This window comes from Petaurus breviceps, unplaced genomic scaffold (genome assembly GCF_028583685.1).
Source record: "Petaurus breviceps papuanus isolate PSGF00001 unplaced genomic scaffold, PetGlider_PUasm1.0 126, whole genome shotgun sequence".
NCBI classification, from domain to species: Eukaryota; Metazoa; Chordata; class Mammalia; order Diprotodontia; family Petauridae; genus Petaurus; species Petaurus breviceps.
The window spans coordinates 49,457,793-49,481,153 of NW_027185655.1; the positions used below are offsets into that span (position 1 = coordinate 49,457,793).

At 36.1% G+C, this 23,361-nt stretch overlaps 1 pseudogene; it reads left to right on the forward strand.

The window, feature by feature from the left end:
• Positions 1-3,029: 3,029 nt before the first annotated feature.
• LOC138170843 (glyceraldehyde-3-phosphate dehydrogenase-like) lies at positions 3,030-3,816 on the forward strand (annotated as a pseudogene).
• The last annotated feature ends 19,545 nt before the right edge of the window (positions 3,817-23,361 follow it).

Sequence of the window (23,361 nt, forward strand, 5' to 3'; positions counted from 1 at the left end):
CTATGCTGAGGTGTCTGTCTGCCAAAAGAGCTTGGTAATAATTCAGGAGTCCAGCTGGAGAATGGTGAGAACCTGAAGGTGAAACTATATCAGACAACCTTTTGTTTCTTCACTAGGTGTTTTGTCAGTGTTGTTCGAATATAAATATTTTTTTTCTGCCACTTTTAGCCCTCAAAATGTCCACTGAGTAAAGTTGCAATCTCTTAGACTTTTATTTTGTATATTAATGGAAAACCCTGGGAGGTTCTTAGATATACAACATTCATTAGGCACTTCAGTTTTGTCCAGCAGGTAATACGTGATATAGATTATTCCCTAAAGAGATCAAGGACAACAAACTTGTCATGCAGAATAATGATTTGCCCTGGACATATGGGTTTACCTATTCATGTGCTTCCCTGCTAAGTTCAGTAAGTATATGGCCATTACCCTTTCACCCCTATGGATTCAGTGATAATTGATGGGAAAGGTGTAGCACAAGTTTATAGATATTCAGATGATTCCACCTTTTCAGTTTTTTAATAGGTGATGTGATTATTTTTATTTTTGTCTTCTTATTTGGTACATTTTATCAAATCACACAGTGCTATTATCATGATTGGTTTATGCGAATAAGGAACACATTAGAGATTAAGGAATTAAAGTAGTCAAAGGTAGAAATGTATCCTTTCTGGGCAGCTAGGTGGCACAGTTGAACACCGGCCCTGGAGTCAGAAGGACCTGAGTTCAAATATGGCCTCAGACACTTAACATAAAAACTAGCCCTGTGACTTTGGACAAGTCACTTAACTCCAACTGCCCTGAAAAAAAAAAAAAAAAAGAAAAAGAAATGTATCCTTTCAGGCAGGGCTGACTTTTAAGAATGAGAATTGAGTTGTAAATACATGTTTGTGGCTGTGGCTGGCCACTCCCCTTAACTGGAAAAAAAAAATCTCTCAGCTTTACTTGTGTCAGTACAGATTCCAGAGAGTAAGTCAATAAAGAGCTAATAACTTACAAATATTGGTACCACACCTGGGCTATAGACCATCACTAAAAATTTTTTTATAAATGAAAATTCTACCTTTCTACAAAAAATCTGACATCCATTCTCACTGGCATCTACTTTAAAAGAGTATTCTACTACTACTCCTATTACTTCTACTACTATTACTACTACTAAGTACTACTACTACTACTACTACTTCTATTACATCTTGTGTTATAGTCACAATCCTGCTAAGCACATTTTACATAAATTTATGATTTTTCAAAATATAAGCATTTCTGCCTTGAAAGATAAAAGTCCAAACTGACAAAATCCCCTTGTGGCCCCTAATCTCTTATGATGTAAGTGATTATACTATTATAATATTAGGAGTCATTTTGAAGTGCTACAAACATTTCTCAAATGAGAATTATTTCACAGTAATGATTGAACAAATTTCTAGAATTTCCTTCATCAAATGAAAAAAATAGTCCTAATTTTCAGCACACTTTCAGGGCATCTTTTTCTTAAAACCATTAATTCTTTCTTTTAATTTCCTTTCAAATGTTCTACTTTCTTGATCATCAAAAGTGAACTCAGGATATCTCATATTCTTATCATTTTTTAAAAAGCAATAGGGGTTAAGTAACTTGCTCAAGGTTACACGGCCAGGTGTTTCTGGGTGGGTGCTAAGTGTCTGAGCCCGGGATTCCATCTCCAGGTCTTCTCAACACTGCAGCCGGTGATCTTACTCGCTGTGCTACCTGGCCGCCCCTCATATTCTTATCATTACTTAAATCTTTTTTGGTCTCTTAGAAAGAGGCTACTACATTTAAAAACATGAAGCAAGGGTCCCTTCCCTTGATTTGGTCACTTCCATAATCCAAGGGAGAAGTTCTTCCTTACATAAGCAGAGACAGAAAAGGATATTGTTTTAAAATTGAGAGGTCAAGATGGCAGAGTAGAAAAAATTTAACTGAGTTCTTTCAAAATTCCCCTCAAAAGAAATCTAAATCAATACCTCAAATCAAATTTTAGAGAAGCAGAACCAACAAAAAGTCAGGTGATAAAATTTTTTCCAGCCTAAGACAATTTAGTAGGTTGGCAGAAAAGATCTTTCTCAATGAAGGGGAGGTGGAGTTTGAAGCACAGTGCAGACCACTAAGCACCAGCAGCATCACTAGCCATGCAGTGGTCTTGGAGCTGACTGCATTGGCCAGAGCAGCTTCAGGAGCTCTTGTGGATGGTGAACAAGTAAGAAAACTAATCCAAAAGAGATTTCTGGTGACCCTTTCCTGGTTCTGCCTTCTGGATCTTGTTTCATTGGCTACCATAGTCAAAAAGAACAATAGCACTTGCATTCACAAGGAAGAAGGGACCTTGGCTGGGCTTATAGGTGGGAGAAAAGTACGTGGGGTAGCTCATGGGGAAATAGTGGCCCTGGTCTCAAATCCAATACTGAATAGTGCATTGGCTATGTGACTGCAAGAGAGAAAGTACCTGGTCACAATCCCAGCACTGGGAAGAGTGCATGTGCTGGTGGCTATGAGAAAACAAGATCCCTTCCTAGGTAAATATCAAAGCACAAGCCAGAAAAATAGTGACTACACCTCTCCTTAGATCATACCACCTTGGAAGCACCAAGAACCCAGAGATCCCCAGAACTAACTCTGTAAACAGCAGCAAGAAAGGACTGAAGTTTTAAATAGTGTTCTCTCAATCCTGGGAGAAGAGCCAAATTTTAACATAAAGATTAAAGGTAAGAAAAAAAAAACTGAAAAAATAAGCAAACAACAACAAAAAAGAGCCTGACAATAGAAAGTTTCTATAATGACAGGGAAGTTCAAGACAAAAATTCAGAAGCAGATGATGAAGTCAAAATAGCTACAAACAAAGCCTCAAGGAAAAATATGAAATGGTCTTAACCTCTCCCCCCACCAAAAAAAAAAAAAAAACAATAAGAATGGTTGAAGAAAAATTCAAAAAAGAAATTAGAATAATGGGTATTTTCTCCCAAGCTCAATCTCAGGTTCTGCTGCTTCATTTGCATCCCTGGAACAAGATGGTGAATGTCAGAGTCATCAGATTTGGCAATACTGGGCACCTAGTGACCAGGGGTGCATTCACCTCAGGTGGAGTAGACATTGTGGCAATCATTGACCCCTTTACTGACCTCAGTTACATGGTTTATATGTTTGAATACAATTAAACCCATAGCAAATTCAAGGACACTGTCAAAACTGAGAATGGGAAGCATTTTATCAATGGAAAAGCAATTGCTATCTTCCAGGAATAGAATCCCACCAATATTCAATGGTGAGATGCTGAGGCAGATTATATGGAAAGAGTCCACTGAAGTCTTTGTCACCATGGAAAAGGCTGAGGCTCACTTGAAAGGTGGATCCAAGTGGGTCATCATCTCTGCCCCTTCTGCTGATGTCCCAGTGTTTATGATGGGAAAAGACCATTAGAAATATAATAATTCCTGTAAGATTATCAGTGATAATTCTTATACTACTAACTGCTTGACCTTCTTGACCAAGATCATTCATGACAACTTTAACATTGTGGTAAGACTCATGGCTATAGTCCATGTTATTACTGCTGCCCAGAAGGCAGTATATGGCTCTTCTGGTAATCTGTGGTGTGATGGGCATGGTGCTGCCCCAAACATCTTCCCTGCTTTTACTGGTGCTGCTAGGGCTGTAAGGAAAGTCATACCTGAGCTGAATGGGAAGCTCACAGGCATGGCTTTCTGTGTTCCTTCTCCAAATGTATCTGTTGTGGATCTGACCTGCCACCTGGAGAAATCTGTCAAATATGATGATATCAAGAAAGTGGTAAAGTAAATATCAGAGGGACCCTTGAAGGACATCTTGGGCGACAAAAAGGAGGAGGTTGTATCTTGTGACATAAACAGCAACACCCACTCTTCTACCTTTGATGCTGGCTTTGGTAATTGCGAGTAATTCTTTAAACAGCAGCAAGAAATGACCATTTTTTCAAGCTCATTTCCTGGTATGACAGTGGGTATGGTTATAACAAATGTGTAGTAGACCTTATGGTCTATATGGGCTCCAAAGTGTAAAGCGGAAAGCCATGAATCTTCATCCTCATCTTAAAAAAGGAAATCCACCATTGGGGAGCCTACATTACTAACCTATGTTCTTATTCTAGGGATTCCATGTCCCATTCATATCCTTGTCCCAAAGCACCCCTATAGTAGGGGGAAGAAGCCTAGGGTCCTGTATAGTGTACCATCAATAAAATCACCACATTCAGTGCAAAAAAAGAAGAAAAGAAATGAAAATGATGAAAGAAATTTATGGAAAGAGACAAGCTTGTTAAAAGAGGAGCAAAACAATACAAAGGAAAATAACACCTTAAAATAACAGAATTGGCAAAATAGAAAAGATGTGCAAAAACAAATTGAAGAAAATTATTTTTTTAAGAAATAGATTTGATCAAGTGGAAAAGAAGGTATAAAACTTCACTGAAGAAAATCTTTCTGTAAAAATTATAATTGGACATGTGGAAACTAATGATTCATGACATAATAGGAAACAATAAAACAAAATCAAAATAATGAAAAAGTAGAAGAAAATTTAAAATATCTTATTGGAAAAATAACTAAATTGGAAAATAGATTGAAGTAAGATAATTTAGGAATTATTGACTACCTGAAAGCCACAATGAAAAAAAAAGGCTAGACATGGAATAGTCAATAAATTTCTCTTGATATCCTAGAGCCAGAAGGAAGAATAAAAATAAAGAGACCAGCCAATCATTTCCTGAAAGAAAGGTCAAAATAAAACTACTAGGAATATTACAGCAAAATTCTATAACTTCCAGTGCAATGAGAAAATGTTGCAAGCAGCCAGAAAGAAACAATTTAAATATTGTGGAACTATAGTTATCATCACACAAGATTAAGCAGCTTCCACCATAAAGGACAAGAGGGCTTGGAATGTGATATTCTGCAGGCGAAAGTAGCTAGTATCATAACCACAGATCTACTTCTTTCATATCTTAAATGTTTTTCCCTCTGTGATGAAGTAAACAAAATTTAATATAAATGTCTATTTTTGAATGCCTATCATAAAACCCTGCCTATGTTTTCTCCATTCATTACTTTTTCACATAAATTCTCTTACATTATAATTTTGAGTCTCCTGAATATTTCTGCTCTTACATTTTTAAACTTGCTTTAAATTGTCAATGCCCTTCCTAAAATGGAGGGCCTGAGTTGAATTTAATTGAATAGAATTAACTAAAAGAAACAATACTGAATCAATCAGTGCAAAGTGCAGATAACAGGACATAAGTTCCTATATAAAATGGTAGATTGTAATGGTAATGAAATTTTGAATTTTAAGATCCTTTTGTGTTGGCAAAAGTAGCAGGTACTTAGCACTTAGTAACTAATCAAGTCTCTACTGGGGAAACAGAAAGTATGAACTCCTGTCCCCTTGTTACTGATATAACAGGAAATTGGCTGAAGGAAGTAGGTAATACCATGTATATAAGAAAAGCCCCAGAGAGGCACAGTCAGAATTTCCTTGAGACTGAGATCTGGTGCCAGAATAGCTACAGAAGAATGGAGAACTGAGTCCTGAAAACTTGTGGTGATCAAGCTTCTTCTGAGGAGGAGCCCAGGAGTCCATGAGCCCGGAATCTGAAGCCAGTAGCCCTGGAGCCCAGGAGCCAGGAGCCCAGCTGACTGAAGACTGAAGACTGAGCCCCGCTGACTGGGATGCTGAGACTTTGTTTGCAGCTTCCTTGAGCCTTGAATTCCCTGGAGAAGAAATCGTGAAGGAGCTGACATGGACCAGACTCTGTGAATGCCAGTGTGAAGCAGGAACTACCCCGAGAGCTGGTAAAGGAACTGGGAGCTGTCTGCCATTGAACCCAGGTGACAGTCTGGTGAATGCAGGTAGAATCTGGGACCATAGAAGGGGATGCAGGGAATCTGAGAACAGGCCCCAAGTCAAGATGAAAAGACCTCTACTTGGGTACTGAGTAATTATGAAATTATAGTTTACTAGTGACCTAAGGGGTGGAGGGCTTTGTGTATGATACTTAGCAAGACTTTGCCCCAAGAGTGGAAGACTTTGACTATGTACTTTAAAACTACTGATAATTGACTGATTGAGTTGATCAAGACTTTGCCCCATGAGTGGAAGACTTTGAATGTGTACTTTGATACTACTGATAAGTGACTGATTGAGTTAACTTAAGAGTGACTATTTTGCTTTGAGACTATGTTGTGAATATTATATTTTGATTTTCTGTGATAAGTTGTAATATGGTGAATGCTGTATTTTGAATTATGCTGTACCTTGACTTTCCATGGATGTTTTGTTATGGAATAAATAGAGTGGTCACTGTCCTGAGTAATCACAACCTTAAAAGCTGTGCATAGTAGCATTCTTCTGGAAAGATTCTGTGCATGGTATTACATAGATTAAAAAGAAAATTTAGATTTTCTTTAATTATAAGCCTGAAAGATTTTAAATAGTTTAAAAAATGAATGTTCAAGTACTGGTAGTTAAAGAAATCCATTCTATCTTGTAAAACTGTTGAGTATGGTTTAAAGTATTGTCCCTTTAAGAAATCATAAAGTTTGCTTCAAGATAAGGTGGCAAATTATTGTAATAAATAGAACACTAAATCTGAAGTCAGGGAGGTCTGCATTCAAACTAGCCTCAGATATTTCCTTTTAAATGTTCCTGAGCAAGTAATTTTAAACTACCTCAATTCCCTCATCTGTAGTAAAATGAAGAAAATAATACAAGCTATGTTCCAGAGTCTTTGGGTTGATAAAATGAGATACTATTGTTTAGAGGCTTTGAAAACCCTAAAGTTGTGCTTTGCTGAAAAGAATAATAAAAATTCTTCTCTGTTAAGATAAAGGAATAAATCACCTTGGGAAGAAAGCAAATTAGTTGTTTCCAATTATGCAAGCAGTTTGGTGTTTGAAAGAGGGAAAAAATTGAGGAAAATTACCCAAATTTATCTTTAAAGAAACAGTTTTCCAATAACATTAAGGATATTTGCTTCTCAAAAGGATGGGGAAGAACTTTTTTATTAAAATAAATAGATAAAATTACTTTGTGAAAGATTGGAAAAAATAAATGATGGCCCTTATGTAAGTAAATACTTTGGTGCTAAAAGGGACTGTATTGAAACATTTTTAAATTAAAATTGTATATAATAAAAGTGTTTAGAAGTATTTTCCAGAGACTCTAGTTTTTAAGTGAATATATTTTTCAACTGAGAAATGACTGAATTTGCCATGCATTCTAGTATCTCAGTTCATTTGCATATGATTTTTTTTAAGGCATAAGAGTCTAAAACAGTCAATTTCATTAATCATACAATACCTTATAAAATATAATATCATTAAGGAAGTAGTATATATAGATTCCATCAGGAATATTGTGTGATTATTCTTACATTGTGCAGTGAATAGAGCACTGGCACTGGAGTCAGGGGAACCTGAGTTCAAATCTGTCCTCAGACACTTGACACACTTACTGGTCATATGAATTTTGGCTTAATCACGTGACAATCCCCATTGCCCTCCAAAAAGCAAAAAAAAAAGTGGGGGGAAGTCACTGAGTACGAAGAAGTTCTGATTTAAGGCATGGAAAGAAGTGAAAAGCTGACAAAAGGAATACTGGAGGCAGACAGACAAGATGGCAGAATAAAAGTAGGAATTTCCTTGAGCTCATCCCCAATTACCTCCAATACATGTAAAAAGTTACTCTAAACAAATTTTACAGCTACAGAACCCAGAAAATGAGAGATGGATATGCATCTCCAGCTGAGGAAAGCCTGGAAGGCTAACAAGAAGTGTTTATCACACCCGATTGGGAAGAGATTGCAGTTCTGTGAGGGCCACAACCACATACATCAGTGGCACAGACTATGCAGTAGCACACCTCAGGGTACTGAATCACTGTGGTGGTATCCAGACATAAAAACCAAAGAGAAAGTAAAAGGTCAGTGGGGAAAGTGTTGGACCTGGGTTAGAGAACAGCACAGTTTGGCCCTTGTCCTTGGGGTGCCGGAGGTGGCAGTGGCTGTGACAGCTTCCAGGGTGCCAGGCCCACAGATAGTGGGGGGACCAAGTGACTGATAAGAAGGTAATTGCATGAATTTTTTGCTAGCACTGAGGCAGGATTCTGTTACTTTGCCCTGTTTGGATTTGGGTAGTAACCTTGGGTGGTGGGCTTGGGGTGAAGATCGCTGGTGTGACAGAGTTTGTTGTGGCTGCAAAGAAGCAGTTTTCCTCTAAATTCTGAGGCATGCACCTAGAAGAAGATTGGATAGCAGCTGGGGAAGAAAAAGCCCAGAAATTTAGGATGTGGTACTCTCCACTCTGGAAGCATTTTTACTGTGGCAAATAGCTCAAAAGACAAGTAATTGACTGGCAAAATGAGCAAGAGAGGAACAGAATTCAGACTATAGAATTATTCTTTGGCAAAAAAGAAGATCAAAACATAGATCCTGAAGAAGACAATGAGGTCAAAACTACTGTATCAAAAGCCTCCAAGAAAAATATGAATTGGTGGCAGATCATGGAGGAGTTCAAGAAGAATTTTGAAAATCAAATAAGAAAAGTAGAGGGAAAATTGGAAAGAGAAATGAAAGTGATGTAAGACAATTGTGAAAAACAAGTCAACAGTTTGCTAAAGGAGACCAAAAACGTTCTGAAGAAAATAACATCTTAAAAAACAGATTAACTCACATGGCAAAAGAGGTCCAAAAAGCCAGTGAAGAGAAGAATGCCTTTAAAAGCACATTTGGCCAGATTGTAAAGGAAATTCAAAAGCTTAGTAAAGAAAATCATTCCTTCAGAATTAGAATAAATCAAATGGAAACTACTGACTTTATGAGAAACCAAAATATTATAAAAACAAATACAAAAGAATGAAAAAAGTAGAAGGCAATGTAAAATGCCTTATTGGAAAAAAAAACACTGACCTTGAAAATAGATCCAGTAGAGAAAATTTTAAAATTATTCACCTATCTAAAAGCCATGATCAAAAAAATAACCTAAGGAGTGGCCAGGTGGCTCAGTAAGTAAGAGCACCAGCCCCAGAGTTGGGATGACCTGGGATCTAATCCAGGCTCTGATACTTATCACCGCACCCATAAACAACTGGCAATGTAAACTTGAGCAAGTTACTTAACCACAATTGCTTAAAAAAAGAGAACCTAGACATCATCTTTCAAGAAGTTAACAAAGAAAATTGTCCTGATATTCTAGAACCAGAGGGTAAAATAGAAATTGAAAGAATTCACCAATCACCTCTTGAAAAAAATTCCCAAAAGAAAATTCCTAATAATATTAGAGCCAAATTCCAGAATTCTCAGATCAAGAAGAAAAATATTACAAGCAGTCAGAAAGAAACAATTTGAGCATTATGAGAACACAATTAGGGTAACATAAGATCTGGCACCTTCTACATTAAGGGATCTAAGGGCTTGGAATATGATATTCTGAAGGTCAATGGAGCTAGGATTAAAACTAAGAATCAGCTAGCCAGCAAAATTAAGTACAATACTTCAGGGGAAAATATGGTCATCCAATGAAATAGAGGATTTTCAAGCATTCTTGATGGAAATACTGCAGCTAAATATAAAATTTGACTTTCAAATACAAGAAGCAAGAGAAGTATGTAAGGAAAAAGGAATCAGAAGAAATATATCCAATTTGAATTATTTACCATCTTCCATGTAAAGATGACAGTTGTAACTCATGAGATTTTTCTCAGGGAATATCTGTGTGTGTAAGTGTTAGTAAATAAATTCTGGGAGGGGGGAGAAAGGAACACATGAGAGATAATTGAAAACATTTATGGAGTTAATAGGAGTGCTCTAAAATAAGGTGATAAGGTTTGCACCATGAATTCTGCATGGTTGCAGAAACACAGACTCTTAATGGAACACAGATGAATTTCTATTTTTATCTTTATACATTATGAGAGATGAACTCTCCAGTGCTTATTGCCCTTTTCTGCCTTGTCTTGTGTGAAAGGAGACAAGTGAAAAGGAAGATCTATGCTTTAAAGCTGAATTTCTGTTCATTTGTCCAACTGTTGGGTTGACTTATTAGAAGTCTAGTAAGTGAAGATATGACTGGGCTGGTATGCATTGTCTAGACTTTCTCTGAAGGTAACCAGCTAGCTAATATAATAACATAACACTACCCACGCTTTTTAATGGTTAATTAAAACAATTTGCCCATGCTTCATCATATTGAGAATAGAAGAGAGGGGAATTTACCTAGTGTGAGATTGGTGAGGATCAGTGTGAAAAAACTCATGACATTCATGTTTATAGTGTAGAGTTATCCTGAGCAAATAGTTGTTCCTTTTTATGTCTCTCACTAAATGTGTCATTTACTAAGTATTATCCAGGTTTAAATATAGACTGAGTTATAATTGTCATTCTTACATTTTCCTTATATGAATAACTTTGATGTTATGATTATTGCTATTGTTTTCTTTCCATTGTTAGCTAAATGGATATATTTAAGATCTAATAGTGTTAGGTAGGTAGGTTTTATTTTTGTTTTTTGTGGAAAGAATCATATTAAATTAGTGCAAGAGAATTGCAGTTCTGAGTAGGTGAAGTGTATAGTTTCATAATAGAGTTAAATAGAGTGAATAGAGTTAAAGCTAGGTTTAACCTAAGAGTTCAAGTGTAGCTTTATAGTGGTTGTTCTTTTTGGGTACCTACAGCTTCAAATATGAGTGTAGGTTTAAAGAAAATGAAGGAACACACCAGGGATATGACACACAAGCTTTATTATAATAAATTAAATACTAAATTAAATGAGACTTGATTATACCTTCATGGCAAATCTACAGGTAAAAATTCAATATGCTTACCAATTGTTTACCAGTGTCTAGGTGTAGCAGATCTATTCTGTTCATAAAGCCTCACTGTAAAAAAAGTGACAAAAGAGGTAGATGAAAGTATATATTTATTAGAACAGGAAAGGGAGTGATTGCATCATACAATAAAAAAAGTAATGTTCATTCGTGATGAAGAAAATAGTTATTGATACAGAACATTATTATTATGAATAAAATCATGTATTCCTCATTACCATTGTTAGGATACCTCAATTCATCTCACTAAATATATGCTGGTGTCACACAAGCCTTAGGACAGAGCTTTGGTAATGGAGAAAAGTGTTCATTGAAACATTTAATAGAAATGGCATGGTGTATATCCACTTACCCATGTAGCAATTATAGTAGCTTAGTTTTTCAATCTCTGGTACCTTTTAATTAAAGTTTTAAAATAGATTGTTTTTCTCCTAATTACCTGTTGTTAGCTCTGCTACCATGGAACAGCTGCTTTTGTGTCAGGTTTACACTCTCCTAATGGCTCTGCGGATTACTTGGTGGGAGCAAAGACCCTCTATCCATGTAATTAGAGCTGTGAGATAATGACAAGGTAGAAACAGCCTTAAGCAGAGCTCAGGAGAATTATTCTTACCAACTCACCTATTGCTGCTTATTTTCTCCATATATCTTATGACTTCATTTCTATGAGAATATTTAGATTGATTCAGTCAAATCAAATCCAATTTAACACAGTTCATGGCTCTTCTAATTAGTTCTCTATTCTTGGATGGATCCCTAAACTTCTGTTGGTCTAGCTTTCTTTATCTTCAAAAAAGACATTAGACTAAATGTTTCCTAGGGTTCAATCCAGCTCCAAAATTATGATCATAAAATTAAATTCATTTATATAAATTTATTTGTAAAAAATTGTATAAGGCACTAAAATAAAAAAAAAAAAAACAACACATGATATGCTCTCAAGGAGCTTACCAATATCTAACACTAGTTAAATGTTTAAATTAGGGCAAAAGGAAAGATGAATGAAAAAATTGATGAAATATTTGTTATGTTTATTTTATGCAAATAACTGTCCTAATGATACAGGATATACAACTTGAATACAACCCAAGGTCAGTTTATCCACCCCTTGCCCCTCAATTTACAGATGTGACATTTGAAGCTTAGAAATATAAAAAAAAAATATTCCTGGTTTTGCATCTGCTAAAGATGAGAGATAGAATTTTGATACAGGTCCTCTTACTCCTTATGCTTGTTTGCTATAATTCAATGATCTAAACAAATGAAATATACTATATGGAAATTTAATTCAAGTTGGAGGAAAGAAAAGAATAAATCAAAGAAGTAGCAAATGAGCTAACATTGAAAGACAAAGATTTAAGCAAAGAAGAATCAAAGGAAGTGTGTTCAAGGGAAATTCCAGTTCATATACATAGGCTGTATGACATAGGCAAGTCACTTATCCTCTGTCTCCCTCAGTTTTCCAAATCATAAAAGGAGGTTTTCAGTACCACCTCCCTCTGAAGGTTGTGATGAAAATCAAATGACATCATATTTTGAAAATTCTTGGCCTAGTGACTGACCCATAATTGGCAATTAATAAATGTTTCTTTCATCCTTCCTCCCTCTCTCCTTTCCTTCCTTCCTTCCTTCCTTCTTTCCTTCAGTGACAGGCAGGTCATGAATCTGTTCTTATTTACATTTCAACAAACTGGAGTCTCATCCTTCTTTAATAATACCTGGGATGTGAACAAGTGAGTGAGCACATTGCCACATAGCATGGGGGGGGAACTGAATAGATATGATCCTAGGTGGTCAAATTCCCTATTTCACTGAACAGCTTTTGCTAACAATATCTCAGTGTTAGAAAAACTGAAAAACATTTTACATTGCTATTTTTTTAAGTTGGCATGAGAAATGATGGGTAATTTACTTCAAATAACAGCTTTAGTTGTGATTTATACTATTAGTGGATAGACACAAATGGAACACACCCTCATACTGCTGAAGTAATTATAGGTTGCATTCAAATTTAACTTGTCATTAATAATAACCTTTTATTATAAGGGTCAGTAACCACTCATACCAAAGGATTATCTCTCCTGGCTTTAAAAAATTACCTATATTGTAAGTGAAAAGTATACAGTCATTCTTTAAATATATGTGTAGATGCATGTGTGTGTATGTGTGTGTATGTGCGCGCATTTGTATTATTTTCTTCCCTTTTCCCCCTTGTTCTCTAATGAGTTTAGATTGACCAAAACCACGTTTCATCTATAAGTTACTAATCCTGGAATTTACTGGCAGTGGTATGCATTAGAATTACCTCTTTTTCCCGATTTATATATACAAATTCATTTTGTTGCCATAAAAATGGTATGAATGCATCTGCTATGGATCAATGTACCTCAAACATAAAGTATTTCAAATATTTTATCTTACTTAGTACTTCAATGGATAGATTTAATGATTTTTTAATGAAAAGTAAGCTGTCTGTATATCAAGCAAAACGATGGGCATAAGATGGCTTTTTTTCTTCCTTAAAGCTTGCTAGATTATGGGCTAGATTATATTTGAGTCATTGTGCAGTTCTCTTAATGACCCCAAATCTCTCTTTCAAACAATGGTCTATCTTTCCCCCCTCTACCAGTTATCTTTCAATGAAGAGGGTGTCCATGATTCATGGAATAATTCATTCTCTAAAGGATGGCAATGAGCAATGTCAGCAAACTGTAACATTTTACAAAAGAAAAATTGGAAGGGTACTATAGAGGGATTTTAAAAAATGGTGAACCATGTGAGTTTTATGGGGAAAATACACATATCTTTAGATTTTCACTAATTTTTGCTTTCCTTTATAATGCTATGCATTTTGTTTTTCATAGTTAATACATTATTCTGAAAAAGTATCCATAGGTTTCACTAGACTACCAAGAGAAACCACGGTTCACTGAAAAGGTAAAGAACTCATGTATTAGAGAATTATAAAATGGATTAGTCTGAATGGTATATGCATAAAATAATTGTGTTATGCTGAGCCATCTTTATATTCACTACTAAAATGCAATGTTATTAGAAAATATAGAATAGAGGACTAATTTAAACCTTTGTTTTTTATTTATTTTTAATTTTGGTTACATCATTTACACAAATGTTCAATGAAAGAAATTATTTCTCTCTTATATTAGTAGCCAATTATTAAAATTAAGGAGACCCCACCTTCCCTCCCCCCCTCCATCTTATTTCCTTGTCCAGTTGCTCAAGGACAGGGCTGATGGAAGACAAGATTAAAGTTCTCCTCATTCTGGGTATTCCACCTCCATCCAACTAGATCAGACTTCTAATCTAAGGTTAAACTCTATGCTCAGGCATCAATCAAGGATGAATTATTTGAATAGAGTGTCAAGGTTGGGATAACTAAGAAATAAATGATATAATCAAAGTTCATTAGAATAGGTTGAATCTCTCATTGTAATATTCATTCTATCGTTAAGTGGTAACAAATCAGAGTTGATTGCCACTCTCAAAAACACTCAGCTTCCAAGGGTATATAAGCCATGAGCCCCCCACCATAAGGGTCTTTGGTATTCACTAGGGCTATATAGCTCCATTTATTGAAATGCTGATATTAGTAATAAAATTACTAATTACAAAGTAATTATGGATCTTAAACTTTTTGAATGCCACAATATTTTACAGAAAACTTGGTTTATGCCTAGTTTCTATAATATTATTTTCCAGTTTCCCAAAGATATTTTGTTAAATTATGAGTTGATTTTTTTTCTCTTAGAAGCTGGAGTCAAAAGCTAGATTGCTATATACATGGACTATTGTGTCTTGTGTACCTAACCTATTCCACTGATAAAACACATTTTTCCTTAGCCAGTACCAAGTGGTTTTGATGATTGCTGCTTTATAATACAATTTTAATGTGGTATGGTAAGGCCACCTTCCTTTTGATTTTTTCCATTATTCTCCTTTGTATTCTGGACTTTTCATTCTTCCAGATGAATTATGTTATTTTTTTTCTAAGTGTCATAATAAAGATACAGTTCTCAAGAGTTACAAGTATCATCTTCCCATGTAGGAATGTAAAATATTGGTCCTTATTGAATAACATGCTGGTTTGTTTTTTTTTTCTTTTCTTTCCTGTTTACCTTTTTATGACTCTCTTAAGTCATGTTTGAATATCATATTTTCTGTTCAGCTCTTGTCTTTTCATCAGGGAGGTTTGGAAATCCCCTATTTCATTGAATGTCTATCTCCTCTTCTGAAAGGTTATGCTCAGTTTTCTGGGTAGTTGAACCTTGGTGATAATTCAAGCCCCTTTGCCTTGCCGGGTACTGTATTCCAAGTCCTCTGTTTCTTTATGTTGAAGCTTCAAGATCCCATGTAAACCTGACTATGGTTTCATGATATTGCTGCTGGCAGTATTTTCTCCTTGACCTTATAATTCTGGTATTTGGGTACAATGTTCCTTGGAGTTGTCATTATGGGATTTCTTTCAGGATGTGATAGGTGGATTCTATTTTTTCTTTTTTAAATTAAATTTTGTGTTTAATTTTAGTTTACATCATCCTTTTCCTCAAGATTTTGAGTAACAAATTCTCTCCCCATCTTTCGCCTACCCAGGACCCCAAAACAATGATCCCACTGTATATACCCTCCCTTAATCTGCTCTCTCCTATGTTCTCCCCCATACACACTAAATATGTCCTGTAACCACCTCATATTTTTCTTGGAAGCTTTTGGTGCAGGAGTTCTGATTTAATTGCATTCCTCCTCTTCCATGCTTTGATCCTTTTTGTACCCCAAAAAGGAATGAAAATTTGCATTGCTCTGCTTGCTTAGCTTCCTTTGCTTGCTTATGTTGCTACTCAATTATTTGACTTTTGAGCTTTTTGCCACAATAGAATTCTGCTTCCAGAGAGCAGAACTTTTTCTCAAATTGCTGGGGTTTTCACACCTGCCAGAGCTATCAGTTGGATGCTCACTCAGAAGACTCCACTGGCTCTCTCACACTGGTCACGAACCCCAGGACCTCCACCCTAGACAGCAATCCAGAACCAAGCAGTTTAAATAAAGAGTTATTACCCCTCAGACTGGTTGCTTAATCCTCCTACAATCTGCAGGCCAGGAGCTCTGAAACTTCCTTGTGATTGAGGCCACTGCACCTGAGCCACTTCTCTCTTCTGAGGGGAGAGGCTGGACCACACTCCAGGACCCCCTGTTCCCATAAAGTGCACACTGAACTCTCACTTTGTCTTTGGCATTTATAGGTTGACAATTCTGGAAACCTCCACAGCTGCTGGTGATCAACTTTTCCAAAGTCCCTCCAGCAGTGTCTAGTGAGGGCTGTGCTGAGGCTTAAACTGTGGACTCTCTTGGAGATGATCTCTGCTTCCAGCATGCTGAGATGGACCCTTCTTTTTGGCCTGCCGGGTAATCTTCAGTGAGAGGTTACTTTTTCTCTGTCACTTTGTGGGTTCTATAGCCCTACATTTTGTTTAGTCATTTTTTATAGGTATTTGAGGTGGATATGGAGGGGGCATATTGAGTTTTCCTGCTTCTATGATGCCATCTTTGCTCCACCCCAGTGGATTCTTTCAATGAATCTTTTACCATTTGGTTCTAGGACCTCAGGACAGTTTTCCTTGATAATTTCTTGAAAGATGCTGCCCAGGCTCTTTTTTTGACCATTGCTTTCTATTAGACCAATTATTCTTAAATTATCTCTACTGCATCTATTTTTCATGTCATTTATTTTTCCAATGAATTATTTTACAATTTCTTCTATTTTTCATTCTTTTGATTTTGACTGATTCTTAATGTCTCATAGAATCATTAGTTTTCACTTGCTGAATTAAAATTTTTAATGATTGACCAATTCCACTTTTTAAGGAGATCTCCTCAGTGAATTTGTGTAGCTCATTTTCCATTTTGCCAGTTTTACATTTTAAGGAATTCTTCTCTTCACTGGATTTTTGTGCCTCCTTTCCATTAAGCCAATATTTTTATTTTAAAGAAGTGGTTTTCTTCAGTTAATTTGTGTGCTTCCTTTTCCAAGCTGTTGACTCTCTCTTGCATACTTCTCATTTCTTTTCCCAATTGTTCTTTTACTTCTCTTATTTAAGTTTTAAAAACCTTCTTGATCTCTTCCAAACAGGCTTTTTGGGCTTGGGACCCATTCATATTTTTCTTTGAGGCTTCAGGTATAGATATAGTGACAATCTTATCCTCTTCTGAGTTTATATTTTGATCTTCACTGACACTTCAACAATTATTTATGGTCAGTGTTGTTTTCTGCTTCTTGCTCATGATGTTTTCCTCTTTTATGGCTTTTAAAATTCAGCTCTTCTGTTGGAGGACAGGAAGAACTGTCCTAATCTTTTTTGTGCTAGGGGCCAAGGGCTTGGTCACTGGCTTTGTGTACTGGGGTCTCAAGTGCTGGCATCTGGGTGCTCTAGGGTTCTGGAAGCTTAATTGATTCTGAGCAAAGATACTATTGGTGGCATCTGACATGTGCTGAGGTCAGGTCAGGTTTTTCTGCATTTCCCTGTGATTGCCTGGAGGCATAGGGAAGTTTGGCTGCTGGAAGAAACCTACCTCTGTGACTGCACTGAAGCACTTGTAGGTCCATTGCTGTAGGACACCTGTCTCCTCAGGGCTGCAGTGGAACTAAAGGAGTTATGTCTGCTGGATGATGTTTTCATACCTTGAGTTGTTGCTGAATATCATGGAGGTCTGCTGCTTGGGAACATCTGTATACCTGTGGCTGTATTGGTGCATGTGGTCATTCTCTGAGCTAAAGTCTGCCAGTTCCTCTGGCTATACTAAGGCATGTGGGGGGTCCTTGTGTTGGTGATTTTATGTTACACCACCCTGGGGCTCAGGATGTCCCACTTTTTTGCTGAGATTGGGGCTTGCTACTGGCTTCCTAGAATACTTTCTGTGCTGTAATTTGCTCCACTTTTATTTTAGTGAAATGAATCTTTCTTTTTAATCCTCCAATTTCCCCAGCCTAAGAGACTTCTCTGTCTTTCTTTTGGCCCCATTGTTGCAGGATTATTTTTTCTACACCACTATTTTCTGTTTTTTTTTTTAGATAAGTCAAAAAAGAGAAAATGATAGCAACTTACTGCTTACTCCACCATCTTGGCTCCAGGATGTCCCTTCCTATTTTTCTTGTACTCTGCTTTCTTTATTTCATTCACCTTGATTCCATTCTTTCTATACTTTACTGCATAACACTATACATTTTCTCACCTTGTCCTCTATCAAATTAAGCAAATTGCACATTCATGGATCAACAACCTGTGCATTCCAAACTTCCTCCTTCCCCTTTACTTTTATAGGTTCCTTGACTCTTTGAAAACTCAAGGATGAGCTCATCACCACTCCCTACTAAATTTTCTTTGTTCCATCATACCCTGATTTTGAAAAATTCCTTGGATTACACTTATCCTGGGGAGAGTGGGGAAGACAACTCAAGCTCTTTTCTTCTTTCCTCTCCTTCTCCAGTATTACTTGTAAAATTTAAAATGCATTTTAATTATATTGATAAGACAATCAAATTGGCATAGGTTTAATACTCTCCCTACAATGTGTGAGTCTAAACTCCTTATCCTTGTAGCTTAATGCTTCACCTACATTCGGGGGAGGGGGGAGAATGTTTAAAGGTCAAACATTTTTCTTGTAATTTTGTTGATGTTTACCCATTTTCTGTCATATTAGACTCTTTATGAGCTCATTTGGGGTTTTCTTAAAAAAGATACTGTAGTGGCTTGTGATTTCCTTCTCCAGATCATTTTACAAATGATGAAACTGTGGTAAATATGGTTAAGGGACTTTCTTAGAGTTACACATCTAGTACATAATTGATACCACATTTCAATCAGAAATATTAGTTTTCCTGACTCCAGGCCCAACACCACATGTGCCACCTAATTGCCATTTTGCAATTACCTCCACCCAGGTAGCCTCCAGTCCTTTGAGTCTTAATTCTGTTATTTTAATTTATACCTCCATTCTGGCTTTCTCCATCTTTGTAACCTCACCTACCATCATGTAACTTCAAGTATTTTTATAAATTTACCCACCAATCACTTAACTCAAATTCAAACTGGTCACTCACAGCCCTTTCAGACTACACCTATTTCTACAGACTAATCCTATCCCCTGGGAATTACTCCCATGTCCAAACTAAGAAGGAATGGGGAGGAGCCAAGGAAAGTCTTAACCGACATCCTCATTAAAATGTCAACCAATTAGGATTGACTTACTTTTGCCAGGGGACATCCAAATGATGTTTTGTCATGTCAATCAGAGGGAAGACACACCTTTATTTAAAAGACTGAGCCTTCATTCAGGGTTTTCAGTCATTGAAATAGACCATTGTCCCAATTTCATGGTTACTGTTAGCCCAAGTTGATCATAGTTGGAGTTTTGTCTCTTGGTTTACTCTAATTTTCAAATATATACTCTCAAAGCACTAGCTTCTAGTAGATCATCTTAAATGAATTTTACAACATGGGATACAAAAAAAAAAATGGGTGGGGCTCATTACAATAATACTTAAGAGAGGAACACTTACTAGGAAAATCGTTTATAAAAAGAACATTTATCTCTCTAAAAGACTCACATAAATTATCCTTCAATGCTGTAGTCATAAGTACAGGGGATTCTTATTTTTTCCCCCTTGTTTGACTAATATAACAGGTTTTATGCTACTTGTTGCTTCATTTCTGATTCCTTACACAGCAGATTTGATTGGAAAGGCTACTGTTGCTTCAGCCTCCAAGAAGGTACTTCCTCAATAATCAAGAATATTTCCTTAATCCTAAAATCTCATCCGGGTTTGTCCATTATCATGAAATTACTCACTGGTCCTTAGATCATCCTATCTCTTCTCAAGGTTTCTCTCAGTTGAGAGTCTTTTTTCCCTCTTTTCCCTCAAGCTATTTATCTCAAAATTTTCTAGAGATAAAGATAGGTCTGTCTTTGTGTGAATAATAAATGTAAAGTTGTCCCATGTATTTATATGCACACTATTTGAAATTATTACATAAAATAGGGTAACTGATTCCAACCCCAAAGAAATATGTAGTTAAAATTCAAAGAAGCAAACCAATTTATGGGATTCATATTAAATGGGGTTTAGTTAAGGAGATTTCCTTTCAAGAGGAAGCTATCCTGTCTATATTTCCCTTACTCTCTTGAATTCATACGATCAATCATATAAGAACAGTCAAGAACAAACATGTGTTATTACTTAGTACTGTCTTAAAACTGTGTTGGACTTGAATAAACTGTAGTAAAATATCAACGAAAGTTTTGAACATAGTTTCTACTTTTTGCTATCTTTCTGTTTTTCAACCTTTATTTTTCAAAAGAAAAAATGGCATCATGAGGGTGATGTCTTGACTTCTGAGTGAATTGGATTTAAGTTAGGCAGAGTTGCACAACATCATTGGCCTCTTTCTTTCCTCCAGAGACACTTAAATCCAATGACAAATGAAACAAAAATCAGGATGACTGGGAATGGTCAAGAATGCAGTGGATCACCTTGGCATCTTCTATGTCTAACCAAGCTCTAAGCACTCTACAGCACCTGCCCCTGTAGCCTTCATGGCATGTCAAAGAAAGGGAGGGTCTTCACATAGTTGGGGTAGACATTCTCTTAATTTGCTAATAGGTTTGAGGTCTGTTGGTTATCCAAAACTTGGTTTAGCCCTTTGCCAAGAGTTTTTATCATGGGGTGATCTCCTGCTCATGCTGCAACTTCTTGGAACCACAGAAGACAGTTGGGCAAAAGGTAGTCACCAAAAGTAAAATGAGCAGCCTTGAAAAAGGCCGCAGCAAGCCCTCATAAGAGAGTTTCTAAGCCTCCCTGAAAATCCCATGGTGAAATGCAGTGAAAAGCAAAGTACAATTTTTAGTTCATGCTTATGCCTGCCCTTCATCTTTCTATCTCTCCCAAGTAAAAAAAAATCCATATTCATTAAGATATCTCAGATGGTAGCACTTGAAATAACCCATATTGGTTTCCATAGAAGAAAGTTTTCTATTTTTTTTTGAGGATCTCTCATGACATTGCTTTTAAGGTCTTTTTGTATTGTGTTGTATTTTTAATTTTAGTTATTGTATTTCTAATTTTCATGGAAGGTTGTAAACTGTATAAGATAAACACACAGTTATGTATACAAATACCTATACACACATATATGTATATATACATGTGTGTACACATGCATTTATGTGTATATAAATGTATACGTATATATACTTACTTCCTATATGTGTGTTGTGTATTTTTAAATCTCCTTTAGTGTTTGTTCCAGAATATTGCAGATTGAGGATGTTTGTAGAAATTGTTTTATTTTCCCCTTAAATTCTTGTAGTTATGCAACTCTCATTTCTATCTTAAAGGAATAATTCACTTAAAGGTTTTTTGAGATCTGGGGAATGAGGAAGAAATAACTCCAATCAAAGTATTTGGAAGATCAAACTAATCAATTATCTTTTTCAAAGTATTATGAATCTTGCTCTATGTGTCTAAGAGAATATGGAAGCAAACACTGAAATAATAAACATCTTGTGCTATTTCATTTAGAGAAGGTTGCAGAAAATGTCATCATAAAATAAAGTAAGTACTTGATGCACTTTAAAAATATGTCATAGTCATACACATGCCTTTTTATTACTATGGAGGAAGGAAACAGATGGCTTGATATGCTCATTTTGGTATTTATTTAAATAATTTTACTGAAGAGCAGGTAGGTGCCTCATAATTTTATAAATGCATTCAATTATGAAGAAAAATGTTGAGATATCTTTTGTAAAAGCCTTGTAAACTGTAGTATGATTTTCGTTATATGCTATGAGAAATTTTGATTGAGAATTTTTCCTCTCTACACATTATCATCCCAATGCAATGGTGAAGATATTCTGACATTTCAAAATGGCATCAAAATGATAAATGTTGAAACCAAAGTTTTGGAAATATAATGTGAAATATTAAGCACTTTCCCTTTCTAAGAACCTGGAGGATGTGCCTTGTTATTCATAAGACAAAACTAATTTGCAGAAAATGTGAAAGAATAAACAAACAACAAATTTCCCTAGAATCTAAAAAATGCCCCAGAGATCTCTATTTTCATCTGTTTTATTTAGTTCTGGATATTTCATCACATACAGTGGAAATAACTGGATGAAACAAAATATTCTTTCCCTATGTGTTTTGAGTTGGTCATTATTAACTTAGAATTGAGGCTCAAATATTAGGTAAAATGTGCATTGCCTTTTTTTATGTACTTTCTCTCTAAATCCCCCAGTATTTGTATCTACTTGTCTTTTAGGGAATAGTGATAAAGAGAGATGTGTTATGCCTTAAATTTTTCAATAACATTCTAAAATTTCTTCTGAAAAGAGTTATGATTAAACTGTTATTATTTGTATGTCAATATGGATATTGAAAGTCTAATATGGAAACATACAATCATACAATTAGTACTGGAAGGCACCTTAGATGTCAAATTCAAGTCCTTCATTTTTCAGGCTAAGAAATTGAGTCACATACTTGACTCACAGTGATATAGCTGACTCTACCTGAGATGACATTCAAACCCAGTGTATCAGCAAGCATCCCGGTATCACCAGGGTGGCTGCCAACAAAGGTTCTTAGATCTGCTCTGTTAAAGGAAAGCAACTCAAAATGGGTTAAGAAGCTTACTTTAATCAGTCAAATATGTAACGTTTGCCTAGTTCAGGGGAAAAAGGTCAGCACCCTGAAATTCAAAGTATACAGCCAGAATTATCAAGAAAGAGGAACAGATCAAGTAGACAGGTTTCCAAACTGTCCAAACAGTACATCCATACCAAATCAAAATCTGGGTTTTTCAAAGCCAGGGGGCTCTCAACCATGGCTTCCCAGAGTTTCATCTGATCAAATCACAGAACACTTCTCAAAGTGAGCCCCACAGGAAAGGCTCACATCAGGGATTATATAGCCTGCTCCTTGATCATAGAATGTAACCACCCTCTTGACCCACTGCCCAATCATACACCATCAAAGTATGGGCATTCCTGAAAACGAAGCCTCCTGCCACAGGCTCCATGTGACCACATTCAGCCTATTAGGAGGCAGAGTATATTTTCAAATCAAGGAAGGTTCTCAGAGACTCTTAAGCCTATCAAAGGGCCTAGGGGCAGGGAAGATCTTTAAATTTGCATTCCCATTACACCCAGTTACAGTGACTCCAAAAATCTGTATTCCATCCTTTACATCGGCATTTATTTTTTGCGCTTTTTGGGAGCGCAATTGGGGTAAAGTGACTTGCCCAAGGTCACATGGCTAATTTGTGTGTGTGTTAAGTTTCTGAGGTCAGATCTGAACCCAAGTCCTCCGCACTCCAGGGCCAGTGCTCTATTCACTGCAACACCTAGCCAACTCACATTAGCATATTTTTGTATGAATTTACTTACACATTTTCATATATAACACCTTGTATA